Below are 15,892 nucleotides of genomic sequence, written 5' to 3' on the forward strand. Positions count from 1 at the left end.
CATGTAGGTTCAGACATTGTTGAGGATTTTTCAAGCATCGGTTGATGATCGCACTGCTCAAGAAAGGTGTCTACGCTACGCGGACGCGCGCGGGCCTCCTTTTCCCGTTTTATTTCTTTAAGCTTGCACGCTGTGGTCCCGTCCCTTAGGTTAGGGCCTGCACTTTGATTCACCCCCATCAAATATATATATATGCATGTCTGGCGGTGCCCTTCTTTGTAGATGCTATAGCTCCTTATATGCCATGGTAACATGCATGGGCCTTTATTTAGCGCATGTAAAGCTAGCTAAGCTACGCACCTGGCCATGTGCAGTGTCTTCCAAGTATAGCTAGCACCGTCCCCTCTGCCTGTTCGATCGGTAAGCCTGAAATCAGTTATTTGCAGTGGCTCTGTCCATCACGCATTCCTATCTCTATCAGAAAATGTTCGTTTTTGTTCGATCGATTCTCCCCTACAAAAAACAAAAAAAAACCACTTGCTTATTGTCCACACTACTGCGACACACTGTCGAGATAGGAAGTGGCGGCTGGACGGAGCGATAAGAAGGAAGGACAAGGACGAGAAGAAATCCCAGCGGGATGGATGATGGAGCTGTCACAGGAAGCGATTGGTAGCTAGGACTCTGGATAAGGAAATTGCGTGAGGCAGGCTGCTGCTACCGTGGCTGATGCAGTTGCACGGACATGTGCGTGCTGTATTAAAAATTGCTGCAGTCATTGAATCATGTGGCAGAGAACCTGCGGATTATTTGGATATATAGGAGGCATCTGACGCGTTGAAATTTGTCGTCAGAGCAAGTCTAATAAAGCAGAGCATAATATATTGAGATTAGATCATCGCCGATCTTTTGTCAATATTGTATTGAGTATATGTGGACTTTTTTTGTAGTACACCATGCAACGGATCTTGTATAGTCCGTCTGCACTCTTTACATGAGTACCAGTGATGAATAGTTCTCAGCCTAGTGTCCTTGAGATTCAGGACACGATAAACGGATCAGATTTGTGATGGGTCACTATGATTGCAAGGATGTAGGGGTTGTGGGCATTCGAGCTGACGTTTCTCTCACTACACGCTCGGTTCTAACACACCATCTTTGTACATGTGGATATCACGAAGATGCTAGTACATGTGGATATCACGAAGATGCTAGTACCGTTGTTGCAGTATTGATCATCTCACTAGCTTAAGAAGTATGGGTGGACATGTTGCTCCTGCTAGCTAGTCGGTGAAGACATTTGACCACTTCCACTATATCGACACATTCTTCTTCCACTACGCTATGAGTCTAACTATAATAATTTATGATCCTCTACTCAAATGATTCCTTGGATGAACATGATAGATATGTCAGGTTATAGCATACATATTTATCTATAGTGGTATCAGAGCTAGGTCATACACAATTTATGATCTAGATGGTTTGCATATAGGCGTATGTCTAATAGGTTGAATCTACTTTTGCTTTGGATGTAGCATGGATTGGGACGAATGGGCTAGTTGTTGGTATAGTCGACTTGTTCGCTCTCCCTCTTGACCACTCACACAACTTGCCTCTATCGGTTGAACCACCATCGGGGCTGACAATGCGTGTACCTTTCAGGTTAGAACCGTCGTTTGCGTGCAACGCATAGATTGTTTCGACAACCTCTTTTCACACCACGCGGTAGTGGTTCTATGCCTAGTTCTTTTAAGGAATATTATGAATGGTATAGCCCAAATGTAATTGACACAAATGCAACTTGGTGATGAAGATACCATGATAAAAGGTTAAACTATCTTGCATTTAATATGATTATGTGTGATGTTTTATTTTATCATCACACTATTCATCCAGGGGCGTCCATGGGTCTGTGCAGGCTGTACGATCGCACAGGGCCCCAAAGTTGAAGGGGCCCCCAAGTTAATCTAAAACATATGTATATATAGTTAATATTTCTATAGATATTCAACGACTTCTGGTCTTCTAGGTCATCACCTCCGACCTTGGCATCGTTCTAACTTCTAACTTCCAGTAAAATATGTTTATATTAATTAATCTACTATTTGTTTATATTAATTAATCTACTATTTGTTGTTTAGTTTTTATAGCAGACCATGTCTTCTTCAAATCGAATCATAAAATATGATTCAAGCAATCAAAAACGTAAAAAGAAGCAACGAAATGAATTAACTCAATCTCAGAAGGGGGCCATGGAGAGGTTTATTATTAAAGAACCACAAGTTTCTAGTCCTAATAATCAGGCTATTGATCAAGACACCGCCCAAGATACAGAAACTGCCAATGGCCATAATGACAGTGAGATAGAGAGAGAAAACATTGTTTCTAATGACGATGAACTAGAGACTGAAAATATCGTTGACGAGCAAGGTCCCGATAACATTGATGATACTAGCATGGCTGTTAACTTGGATAGTTCCCATGCTGCAAACATCGATGATTCTTCTTTTTAGCCTGATATATTTGATCCAAGGTATTGGGATCATTTAGAATAAACTATTTTATACCTATTGTTGATCAAGCTATTTCCTCACTTACAAGGAGATTTGAACAATATGAAGGTTATCAGAAAATATTTAGTTTCTTATTTACTTCTATTGCATTGTGATCATTGGATAATGACAACTTGAAATCTTGTTGTCATCCTCTAGAGTCTTCACTTAGAAGATAAAGGCAATCAGATGAAACAAGAAAGACTTATTATCCATTGTAGCATGTCACAGGGCCTCTAATTCCTTCGGGACGCGCCTGATTCATCCATGTACTAAATATTATAAGATAACTTTCCTCAGAAAAATTTAGTGTTTATTTTATGATACCTTTTCAATTGTTGCAAAGGTCTTCCAAAGTATAATGCCATCAATTATTGTAATTTAATAGGATAGATATCGTACATCTACATATGCATAGTGTTGGCTTGATTAACGAGGATATCAAATCGGATTTGGACCTTGAGCATGATGTTGGGAACTAGGGCATTGGATATGACCCAACAAATAAAAGTCACACAGGATGTGATTAGCAAATATTGCTTACCTATATCATTACGTTTCTAGTTGTGATCTTAAAGCTAACTAGAACTTAGTGAAAATGGAGCTTATCCACTATATGTCGTTAGAGCGAAGACGATTACAAAATATATAATAGGTACTGCTGAACTTTTCCTTTTAATTTATTGTAGTGATGACACCTAATGCTCCAACCAGTTTAGATTTGTGATGATTCTTGACAAAGAAGAACTCACTATATGAAACTTTTTTGATTGGTACTATAACTTGAGAATTGTTCTGAAGCAAGAGAAAAAGGAGTATGTTCTTGAGACTCCCTATCATATTGAGCTAACAAGGAATGCAAGTGATGTTGACTAAAGCCTTGCGAGAAGCACACAAATGTCTCCCTAGACGTTAGCGGGGTCATGTTTATCTCCATGTCCTCTAAGCTTCAAAAGCAATATGAGTTTGTGTATGACCACTGAAAGGGAAATAGGGTTTAACCTTTTCCTATAAATAAATTTTGGTGGTTGAATGCCCAACACAAATAATTGGACTAACTAGTTTGCTCTAGATTATATATTCCACAGGTGCATAAAGGTTCAACACAAACCAATAAAAGATCGAAGTTAGGGTTCAAAAACAAAGGAGCAAAGAAACCAAAGAGTGTCCTGGTCTAGCGCACCGGACTGTCCGGTGTGCCACCGGACAGTGTCCGGTGCACCAGGACCGTACAACACCAAACTCTTCACCTTCGGGTTTCTCCAGTGCCGCTCCGCTATAATTCACTGGACTGTCCAGTGTACCACCGGACTGTCCGTGCACCAGCGGAGCAACGGCTATCAGCGCAACGGTCGACTGCAATGGACACCTGCAAACGCTACAGTGCGCGGACAGTTCGCGCGGAAGTCAGAGCAGCCGCCAGAGGCGCACCGGACAGTGAACAGTACCTGTCCGGTGCGCCCATCAACAGTAGCCACCCCAACGGTTGTTTTCGTGGTTGAGGGCTATAAATACCCCCTAACCACCTCCACTCCAACCATCCAAGCATTCATCACTCTCCATTCAATGCAAGAGCAAAGTGCAACACTCCAAGACACAAATCAAAGCCACCGATCCGATCAAAGTCCTCAATTCAATTATAGTGCATTAGGACTTGTGAGAGGATCACTTGTGTTTTTTGTTGCTCTTGTTTGCTTGGCTTGGCTTTCTTTTCTTTCTCACTTCTTACTCTCAAGTGCTTTGTAAGCGAGGCAAGAGACACCAATTGTGTGGTGATCCTTACGGGGTCTAAGTGACCTGTGAGATTAAGGAAGAAGCCTCACTCGGTCTAAGTGACCGTTTGAGAGAGGGAAAGGGTTGAAAGAGACCCGGTCTTTGTGACCACCTCAACGGGGACTAGGTTCTTTAGAACCAAACCTCGGTAAAACAAATCACCGTGTTCATCCGCTTTATTTCTTGGTTCATTTGTTTTCCCCCTCTCTCCCGGACTTAATATTCATTCTAACGCTAACCCCGGCTTATAGTGTGTGCTTAAGTTTATAATTTTCAGATTTCGCCTATCCACCCCCCTCTAGGCGACTTTCAACCACACTATGATTGTGAGACTCCATGGCATATTCTTGAACCAAACAAGGATTCAGAAATATGAGATCCTCGTATCCCTATTTTTATGCAATATAACTGAAGGAAATCTAGCCTATCGTTAGGTAATAAAGATGACAGGTTACATTAAGAGCCTGGACGCACTTGGTTTTACTCTTCTTGATAAGCTAGCTATAGACGTGATCCTCTAGTCTCTTTGTCCAAGCTTTGAGCCTTTCATTTTGAACTTTTACATGAATAACATGGAGAAGACCTTCGCTGGTATGCTTAAGATAGCCAAGTAGAGCATTAAAAGAACTCTAATCATGTGATGATGGTTTAGAAGGATAGCAAGAGGCAAAAATACTTTAGAAGGGCAAGGCCAAGGCTAAAGATGAGATCTCAAAACCAAATGCAATGCCCAAGTGTGGCCCTTTGCAAACTTGGGTGTTGGTCTAAGAAATGCACGATATACTTGGAAGAAAAGAAAAAAAAGGAAAGTGAGACTTCTACTTTAAGTATATATGTTATTAAAATTAATTTTATTATTTACTCAAGTGATCATGGGTATTTGATACTGGATCGATGATTCATACATGCAAATCATTGTAGGGACTAAAAATGCCTAGAAAATTTGCAAGAAACAGAGTTGAATATGTGCGTTGGCAATGGAGCAAAGGTTGTTACACTGGCCACTGACATTTATCATTTTCATTACGCTCAACATCAATTTTGTAATCAAATAATTATTATTATATTCTAGCTTTATGTAAGAACATTATATCTTCTTCATGTATAGAGAAAGATGATGGTTATAAGATAATAATTAAGAACAAATGTTGTTCCATTTATTTGAATAACATGTTTTATGCACTATTTGGGACTTGTCAAAATTCTGAAATAATAACAACACGACAACATGATTAAATTATTATATCCTCCTCCCTTTCGAAGGTTGCGAGGGGAGGTGTGGTCCGGGTTTCATAACATTCTTCATAAATACGTGTGAGAAGCTTATCCTTCAATCAATAAAATATGATTTCATAAAATTAATCAACAGTACAAAGCTCATGTGTTCATATGTATAAATAATTAAAGACATAGAGTACACATGTACATTAAAGGAGTTTATTTTTAACACGTAGGCTTCAGCGTTGTTATACCTTTAGAGTCTACCTAGAGGCGAGAATGCTACAGAAGTGATGTTTGTGAATGGTCGACACCTTTATCTAACTTAGATTCCGATGACTTAGACAAACTTATCTAGAGTTTGTCCAACTAATGTAAATCATAGTTCTTCACTTCTTTGCTTCATCCAATTCAGATTCTTGTTTCGGCTCAAACTCGGTTTCAAATGCACATTTTCTAAAAATATAAATATCTAATCCTTCTAAGGTGCTCAAGTATGTTCCTAATGGCATTTAGAACTTATCCAAACTTATGAACTCCTCAAGGTTTATCTTATCCAAAATATGACCTTCCAAGCCTTGATTTAAGCTAATTGTTGTACTTAGTACTTCAATTTGATTCTTATAAAACTAATTATATAGATGATGACTAAAAGATGAGATAAATTTATTAAACCTAATTAAGCTTATATTAAATACTTACTAATTAATATTTAAATATTTGATTTGACACGAACTAAGCTTTAGTTAGGGAGCTAAACTTTAGTTAGGGGAACTAAACTAAATTTCAGAAGATTTACCTTTTCAGAATCGAGAACTTGTACCAGACAAGCTCTGTTTCTCTTTCCTTGAGTTAAGGTTGGTATTGATTGTCGCCTTTGACCTTTTGTTCCTCTCTCGATCGAGGACATTGCATCTCAGACATCGCATCCAGGCGCCTCGCTGTCCATGTGATCGGGAAGTATGAACAGACCAGGAGTACAGGAGAGAGAAAGGGGACAACTATCCTTTTTGTCAATTTCCTTTCCTTTCGTGTTGTTGATTAGTTGCACGAAAACTTTATAGCTAGGTTATATTTTTCAGCTGATATATATAGGAAAACGTGGACAGTCCCTTGGTTGAATCTTTTGAAGAATTTATATATATCGTGATGCCGTTCGAGCTCAAATATGATTTGTTTCCCAGCTACCAAGATCTATCAATGGCCGACGCATTAGGATCGATGGCAAATTAAAGACGTAGTCAAAACGATGATATGATTGATAGGTGTTGTTGATGTCAAGACTCGACCACGGTCACCGAGATGGTTAGTTAGTGTATTTGGTAGGTACAGTACACAACAAGATGCCTCCAAATAAATAAAGAAACAAAGAAAGAAAAAAGAGCCAGGTTGAGATCGAGTTGGTGCAGTGCTGTTGAGGGGTTGCTATCACCTTTCAGCACTCTTGCTCGCTTTGTTATTCCACCTAGCAACAGAAGCTCCCCGTCCACTGTTACAGTCATTCGCTTTATCAGTGGGTAATTATATGCCCACGTACAATTTAAATGTCTTCAAATTTTACCTGGTCCTGGAAGAGTTAAGTGACAACTTCAGTTTATCAGTGAGTGAGAGAAAAATGCATGTTCCATTCATTTTTTCTTCAGCAGTTTGAGGATAAAAAAACGGATATATACTCGATCCAAGAGAAAAAAAAACAGATTTCTGTATATGATTGGTGATAGGCTGACGCTGATAGCGGATAGCCTTCAGCCGGAAGCGTGCAGGCTGATGAGTGACATAGGAATGAATCGATGCGTCTTGCTCAAGCAAGCAAGAAACGTACATATAGACTTTTGGTTGCCTACACATGATCTCATGCCGTCCAGCAGGATCTGTCGCTTCACTTGTCAATCCAAACAGCAAGTTGATGTGTCTCTCACAATCTTATCTAGCCAACTATTTCCCCAACTGCATGCACCAACTCGTTCGATGCTAGCTTGCCTACAATGTGCAGCGTAGCTGGCGGCTCCGTTCATATCTTAATTGACCCTAATTTCACGCCCCTTCATATCTTGGACCCTATCATCCCTTATATATCTAGTTTCTGAACATTGTCATCGTCCCTTCCTATCCTGATTCGCCGGATCATATCATCAGCAACATATTAATTGTGAACGCATCCTGATGTATATCCAGTGATAGATGCACATGTAGGAGACCACATACATGGCCTTAGAGTGTATTGAAATGGATTGAGATGAATTTTAACTTGCGATGAATTTAAATCGACTCAATACCACCTAATTCACATAGATTAACGATGAAATGAACAAGCCTTAACTATAGAAAAATCACATTAGATAAACGTGAACAAGGTTGTTTGCTTCAGCTTAATGTCAGTTGTTCGGACTGCTGAAAGCTGCAATTAATAGAGGCAAACCTTGTGGATTGACACGACGACACTATATATGTATTATTAGATCTAACCACAATGCCAAATTGCCCAGATCCATGGATATATTCAGCTGATGAGCTGGAGTTGCCGGCTTAGCTGCATGCGGCCAAACTATGAGGGGTAGTCTCATGGTTCTCAATTGCTGTGGTGGTGGTATTCTCTGTCTTCGGGTTGGGACTTGGGAATGCATGGCAGCCTGGAATGCCGGCCGGACCCCACGTGGAACTAGCTAGCTGCACATGGAACTACTGTGCTTACCGTTCAGACATGCATCGGCTCATGCTGTACTGGTACTGGCCGTACTGCTGTCTCTTGAGCATTTCACGTTCTTGGACTGAATGTTCATCTTCGTACCTTTCCGGCAATATATTTGATCCAATCTTGATTTGCCATGTGCTGCGAGATACTTGAATATATTTCTTAATTTAAGATAAGGTTCTTATAATATATGATTACAAGACTTTGAATTCTCGTCATCTAAAGGCACCTCGGGCCAGCTAGGGTACCCAGCCACATACACATTGGCACAACTCTTAGGACTCATTTGGGACCAAGAGAAATGGAGCGGATTGAATAGACCAAAATCCTTTAGAGCTAGTTTAGAAACTGAAATTCCCTTCGGGATTGAAGAGGATTGGAGAGAAAATTAGTTAATTTGCACCTCAATCTCTTTCAATTCCGAAGGAGGTTTGAAGTTCCCAAAGTAGTCCTTACTATTTAAAATTGAATAATAAGAGCAACTCCAAAAGAACGTGTAAACTAACCCCAAAACAGATATTAGTCGAGAATAGTGGTTTTTCTTACTCCAACAGCTCCCTCATTCTTCCCAAAAAATTAGCGTCCCGCATCCACAACCTCCTCTCCCTCATATTTTGGTGTGTTCCATCCCTCCCCAATCCATTCCTCAACATATAAGATCATCCACGGCCTCCCGACGACGACTGTACAGATTGCGCCACATGTCACATTTAAAGAAACTGTTGGAGTACCCATCATAATTCACTCTTAAAATTTTTTAGCCTACTCTTAATAATTATTTTTTGGGGTAAAATTTTTAACATCTTTTTAGAGTTGCTCTAAGGGATTTTAACCCACTCAATACCCTCCATTACACTTGCTACTAAATAAGCCCTTAGATGTTTTTCATTGTTCCGGTATAACTATTTCTGCACATGCATCTCGTGCATATTCTATCCTAGATCACATCCTTGTGTCTCTTCGTTTTGTAGCTAAACTACTTGTACAAATGCATGATATATATTAGATCCAATCACAAACTAGGAACAGTCTCTACTATAAAATATTTTAGAAGATAAACTTTCTAATTACAGAGGCAACAATTTTATAGTGCAGTCCCTGTAAGGCTATTCTCAACGATAGATTCATGTACATTTAACAGTGTACTATATCAGATTTTTTATGACATTTCATGCCATTTAAGAGGATTGAGTTTTATGGAATGAAATTAGTTCCATGGGAGATGAAACTATATCAACTCGTTTCCAAGATCTTGAAAATCGTGTGAAAAAGGTGATTTGTTTCATCTTCACATACTTCCTCCGTCCCAACTCGATGAATAGTATTAATTTCTATTCATCACCTATGGTGATGGACCCAACGATCACCTGAACCACCCTACGCGTCCGAGCTAGCCCCACGCCGGCTGGCGCGCCCACCCGAGCTAACCGCCATCGCACCCCGCGTCCCTAGCCAAACGAGCCGTCGTCCGCGCATGTGTCCCAAGTCGACTGGCGGGTGGAGGAAGCGGTGGCACCGACCATGTCAGGCATGCAGGGATGCGCGAGCTCGGGGCAGGAGCCATCGCAGGGGGGCGATGCCGCGGTCGTGCTGGGCGCATAGGGAGGCTTGGGCTCAAGGAGGGAACCGGCGCCAGAGGGGACGATGGTCGCGACCGCACGGAGGCGTAAACTCGTGTAGGGAGCTAGTGCCGAAGGGGGCAATGGCGGCAGACGTGCCCGAGAGAGGAGATTTGGTTGCGGTGGGTGTGACAGGGCCCACGCGTCCGTGTCAGGGAGCTCCACTTAGGGTGTGGAGGTGGCAAGGGTGCCAGCCACGGAGAGCAGGGGGAGGGGAGGACAGGGTGGCCACTAGGGCTAGGGGAGATGGCTGGTTGCGCGGTGAGAAGGGTGGTTGAGGGAGGGAGGTGCCATGGCGACAGAGGACGCTGGGGTGGGCCGGCGGCCGGCGAGCAAGATGCTAGGAGAGGTGCAGCCGCCTGGCCGCTAGGGAGGGAGGGGGAGGTGGGAGGAGAATAAGAGGCTTAATACCATGTTGGAATAAGAGAAACTCTAACCTTAATCATGGTTGGGAGTGTCTTGATCTAACAAATTTAGGTGTGTTGAGACCCATTACAGTTGAACGGCTGCATGCAACTCAACATAGAATTCATGAAGTTAGTGTTGACTCAAGTGTACTGTATTTGTCGAAGTGTGTATGTACATCTGCTACTACCCTATCAAAAAGTGGTCAGCCGTAGTGTTTTTTTTCCTTTTCTGATGAAGAAACTCTATTGAACTGTACCATATCTTGAACCTAAGGCCTACGGAGCACATTTGGTGCCTACTGCAAGCCAAGCATCCACGCCACTAGCTGCTTTTTAATCGTCCCAATTAACTCCCCTGTTAGTAGGTTGTCGCACGCCGATGAGCTAGCTAATGCAGAGTTCAGTACCGGTAAGGTGGGTACGTACGTCGAGTGTTTCGTTAACCGAAACGTCATGTCGTCCTGCAATGTGATTTTAATGCATCTATATAGGCCGATGTAGTAGCGGTGCAGTGCTGTTGTTGGTGGTGCTACAGTAAAAGTCGTAGTAAAGATCTACGGAAAGCTTTTGGTCGGTGATAGATCTTGATCGGTCAGGTCGCGCGCGCGATATAAAAAAATGCAAGCATTTTGGATGTGTCAGTAGTCTCCCACTGTCACTGATGATGAGAAATAAAAGAGATCACATCAAGGACAATCAGTAGCGCTAGCGGCACCGCCGCGCCCTATATATGTCATCATTCACTGAAGGCCGAAAGAACACCGTTAACAGCCTCGGAAGTTTCGAACGTACATCCTTTCCGGTACCGACATATCTCTGTGTCAGCACATTGCATGCAACAAGGTAACAACTTTAGAGCATCTCCAAGAGACTAGCTAAATAACTCGTTAAGCCAAATTTTGGCTACTCAATAGCAAAATAAATCTCCAACATACTAGTTATCTGACTCGCAAGCTATCTGGCTCTCTAAATTGGCTATCTCATTAGCTAAATTTGGCTAGCCACCTGACTAGCCAAACTAGATAGGATAATCTGTTGGACTGAGATGCAGATATAGAGTGTAATTTTTATGAAATCGTAAATAGATAGTCAAATAGAGAGAAAAAATAAAGAGTCACTTGGAGATGCTCTTAGATCATCTCCCAGAGTCTTTCTAAAAGTCACTCTAAATTATTATTTGAAAAAACCATTTTATATCTTTTCAATCTCCAACAGTTTTTCTATATCTCGTTTGCACTCTAAAGAGTCATTCACGTTTTTTTATATTTAGCTAACGAGAAAAAATCCGAAATAAAAGATGGTTTATTTAGATAGTCATTTAGATAAACTGTTAGAAGATATATATTTTTAATAAAAATCTCTATTTGTACAGATTAGAAAGTATATAAAGAGACTCTTGGAGTTGCAACCTTAGGTCACTTTCGTCAGAGAAGTTTGGCATTTATAGTGGCGATTGTCTCGGTGAAATTCGTTGGGCACCCACGTCCACCTTTCCTCCTTCGTGAAGAGCTCAGTGTCACCATCTCACTCGCATTTAGCTAGGATCATGGCGTTAGCTAAGATTTGTTACACCTTTAAGAGGCGCAGCTTTTGTTGGTGTTCGTGAGCGGCCCCCACTGGTGCACAACCTGTAGGTAGATCGCTGCTACGTCTACCTGTAGGCAGGCCAGCTCCGGGCCGGGCAAGCATAATATCAGCCCCCGATATTCGATGTTTGGGGAGAGTTGAGTCGTTGAGGCAGGTTTGCCTAGAGGCAAACCAAACAAGGCCAACGATATTGTAAATTAGACGGCAAGATGAAGGTTTTTTTTACAAAATTAATGTGACTATTATAGTTGTAGGGGAGCATATGTCCACCAATAAAAAAATAGCTCTATTATGCCTACGGTGAGGTCTAATTTCTATAGACAGTTTCCGTTATCGAACGCGAGTGAGAATAAAATGGTCGATCCGATTCAAGAATCGTGAGTGGAAACACCTTTGCACAGGTAGTTTTTTAAGAAAACCACTTGTGCAAATCGTGCATTTACACTGCCGGTTGTCTTAACGTAACCATCAGTGACCTATAAAAAGAAACATTTCTATTGGCTCCTACCGCTGGCGGTTCTAAAAAACGCCAGTGTAAATAGGTTACGAACCGCCTCTATGGAGCTTCCTTGTACTAGTGGGTTTAAATGCCATCTTATAAACAACATATAGGTTTGTTTATTTATGACACAGAGGAGAGAGAGAGAGAGGAAGGTAGGAGTAGGGGCCAACAGCGATCGAAATCGATTGGTAAACACTAAAACCGTTTACAATATCATATTTTTTAGAAACAAAATCGAAAACGATAACTCTAAAAAAGAAAATGCCATTGGTAATTTGAAAACATCATATAGGAAAGTTTGATTAAAAAATATCGGTAATGGACGAAATCTAAAAGAAGATTAGTAAACATATCAATGTGTCCCTCAATCGTCTTTAAAAAATTAACATAAGTTATATGTCCACAGAGGAATAACTCAAAATACATAAATGTTCAAAAATTCAAGGCGGGATTAAATCAATAAATGATAAAACTTGAAAGCAAGTTACCAATTCTTACAAACTTAAGTGACAACTGACAAGCAGTGGAACTTTGTGACATGCACAAAATCACACCCCACAACAACACAACCACACCGAGTACACGATATGGATCTAGACTTTGAATTATTTACATCACACACACACACACACACACATATATATATATATATAAAAGACAATTCAAAATAGAATACATCAAAGACATATCATATGGTACATATCAGTGTTTCGTTACCACCGGCTAGTAATTCTAGAGATTTTGTGTGTCTTGGTGCGGAGGGTTGCAAAGTGGACACAAAGATTGTATACTGGTTTGGGCTCAATATCCCTATGCCCGGTTGAGCAACTTATGTTACCCTACACTTAGTTTGTTGTAGGGGGTTACAAATGGCCCAGAGAGGGAAAAGCCCCAAGTCTCAGATGAGTGCACGAGCGAGATGACAAGTGTTGTGTGCGATCATGACTATTGAATTATGTTGGCTATGAGTGCAAGTGGTTGCCCATGTTTTGGATCATGATCCTTTCTGTCCTTTTATACACCAAGGTGAGAGAAGAATTTGTTACATAAGTTTGGAGGGTCGGGCAAAACGAGTAGGCGTCGACCCTCATCGTGTAGTTTCTTGTCCTATGGGGTTATTGATAGTCACCTAAAGGGGGTGAATAGGTAATGCCTAAAAATTATAACTTAAACACAAAAACTTGAACCTTGATTAAGTGTTAGTATAATATGCAAGATCCAAGAGTGAGAAGGATGAGAAAAGTTCTTTCAATTGATTACTCTCATAAGATAGTGGAATTAACATAGAGCAATATTGCAAGTGAACTTAGGAACTTTGAGAGAGAAGAGTAAATCGCAAAGTGTAAAGCACACAAGACACAACGATTTTTCTCTGTGGTTCGGTCAAGCCTCAAATGCTTGCCTACTTCACGTTGTGCTGTCCCAGCGGACAAGGGTTGCACTCAATCCCTCTCAAGAGATCCAATGATCAACTTGATGCATAGTCTTCCTTATATCAATAATATTCTTCTCGCAAGGATCTCCACAGGTTGGAGTCTCTTGCATCTGTACACAAAGTGAATGCGAATTACAACTCCAAGAACAACAATAGAGTGAGGAGAAGAACACACACAAGAGCAAAAATGGAGCCACACAACACAAGAGAGAAAACCACAAGAACACGCTCTCTTAGAATGTCTAGAATAGCTCAAAACAGTGCCTGAATCTCTCTAGAATGACATGAATGTGTTGTGGTAGAGCATGAGAGTCATCAGTAGCTTTTGGTGTGCTTTTGTGCCTTTGGAGGTCAAAATGGGTCTCTATTAATAGCCTCAATAGAGCCCATATACATTGCATCTTCCTCCAAATGGTCGTTGAAATCCTACTATTGACTGACTCACTGGATAGGTCCGGTGCGTGACCTGGATCAGGAACGCTCTCCGGGATCCTAATTGGATACTTCCAAACCAGGAGGGCACCGGACCGGGTCCATGCCCCACTGGACCGCCACATGTCTGTCTCCCGTGAAATAGTCGTTGGTGTCTAAAGCTAGCCATTATTACATAGTTCGGTGTACCACCGGACCGTGCACAATATCGGTCCAATGAATTATAACAAATAATTCTCGAGACTGTGATGTTCAGCCGTACATGTGATCCCGTGCACATGGTCCTTTGTTCAAAGGTATAGAGGCTCAGAGCTTTGGATGTGGAGCGGTCTAAGGTTACCTAATAACGTGAACGATAAGAAAAATCTCGTAAAATATCGGAGCTCAAGAACGACCTCTAAATCTAGAGGCTGCTCTACCACATGTTTTCTTTGATTGCAGAGGCCAGGACATACTGTTGGTACAGGGCCCGAGAAGACAGGCCACAAAGGAGCCTACTCATAAAACATTAATAAAGTTGGTAAAATAAAAAAATGAGATATAGAAGACGCGTGAAGATATATAAGATAAAATCTTTTAGAATGTTCTATAAAGAACAAACAAAATTTTTTTAGAGTATGAAATTTTGAAAATGTTGTTGAAGATAATCTAATTACCCTTTAAATAGCCAGTCCCAACAAGGTGAGGGAACCGCTAAAAAGGCATTTGAAAACCACCGCTTCATATTTGTCGTCTCTATCGTTTAGACCTTCATTGCCATGTTCCAACACTTTACTCACATTAATATATTGACAAAATAGTACTTGCGTAGATATAAAAACATGTCTTCTAGGTAAAACTTCAGTAGACCATTTCTCCGGTAGAGAACAGTGTACTGTACACCCTGTATATACATAAATAGACAGGAAATTGTATGTATGCATTATTCCAAGGATCTGAATCCAGAGCGGGCAGTGCCATTCACAGCTTTATACTTCGATTTGCTCGCCATTTTCGACGACTTTGGAACAACCAATGCCAGGGTTGCCCTCACACCAATGCCGTTCTATGAATGATATTATGTGATCAGGCAGGCTTTGCCGTCCCTGAGTTGTATGTTTGAATTGATGCTTTGCTTCCAAAATTCATCAAACGTTCGTGAACAAAAATGGCCATTTGGGCATGAACAATGTAGGCATGTAGCTGGGGCGGGATGGGATGGCCCTTCCACGTGCCAACATGTTGGGATGTCATGACATATCACGCTTTATCTGATGGTGATGAAATACCCGGAACTGAACTTTGTTCAAGAACCCAAAAAAAAGAAAGAAATCCTCGGCAATCACTCGGCTCAAAATCAAAAAGGAAAAAAAAGAGAAAAAACTAAAGACACAGGTGGTGGGCCCAAGCTTCTTCTCCTTGGGTTCAAGTTTTCGGCTTTGAACACTTGGGTCCAGGGCTCCTCTGTCCTTTCCCTCCCCTGTTGGGCTTGGGTATAGGTGTACATTTGGGCCGGGCCTGATGGGCCGGCCCGAAGCACGGAAAAAAAAGCACGGCCCAGGCACGGCACGACCCGAAATAATTTAGTGCCGGGCCGGCACGACCCGTTATATCGGGCTGGGTTTGGGCCGAGGTCACGGCCCATGGGCGGGCACGAGCACGGCCCGTTTAAGGCAGGCACGAAAAGGCCCATATAGAGGCACGAAAAGGCCCATATATTTATCAAAACACACTTCATTCCACACTTTCATAT

At 41.4% G+C, this 15,892-nt stretch overlaps 1 long non-coding RNA gene across 1 annotated transcript; it reads left to right on the top strand.

Moving 5' to 3' along the window:
- The first annotated feature begins 232 nt into the window (after positions 1-232).
- Positions 233-833, top strand: LOC103638620 (uncharacterized). Its single transcript, XR_558917.2, has 2 exons — positions 233-360; positions 519-833. It is a non-coding gene; the product is annotated as an uncharacterized lncRNA (long non-coding RNA).
- The last annotated feature ends 15,059 nt before the right edge of the window (positions 834-15,892 follow it).

Source organism: Zea mays, chromosome 9 (genome assembly GCF_902167145.1).
Source record: "Zea mays cultivar B73 chromosome 9, Zm-B73-REFERENCE-NAM-5.0, whole genome shotgun sequence".
NCBI classification, from domain to species: Eukaryota; Viridiplantae; Streptophyta; class Magnoliopsida; order Poales; family Poaceae; genus Zea; species Zea mays.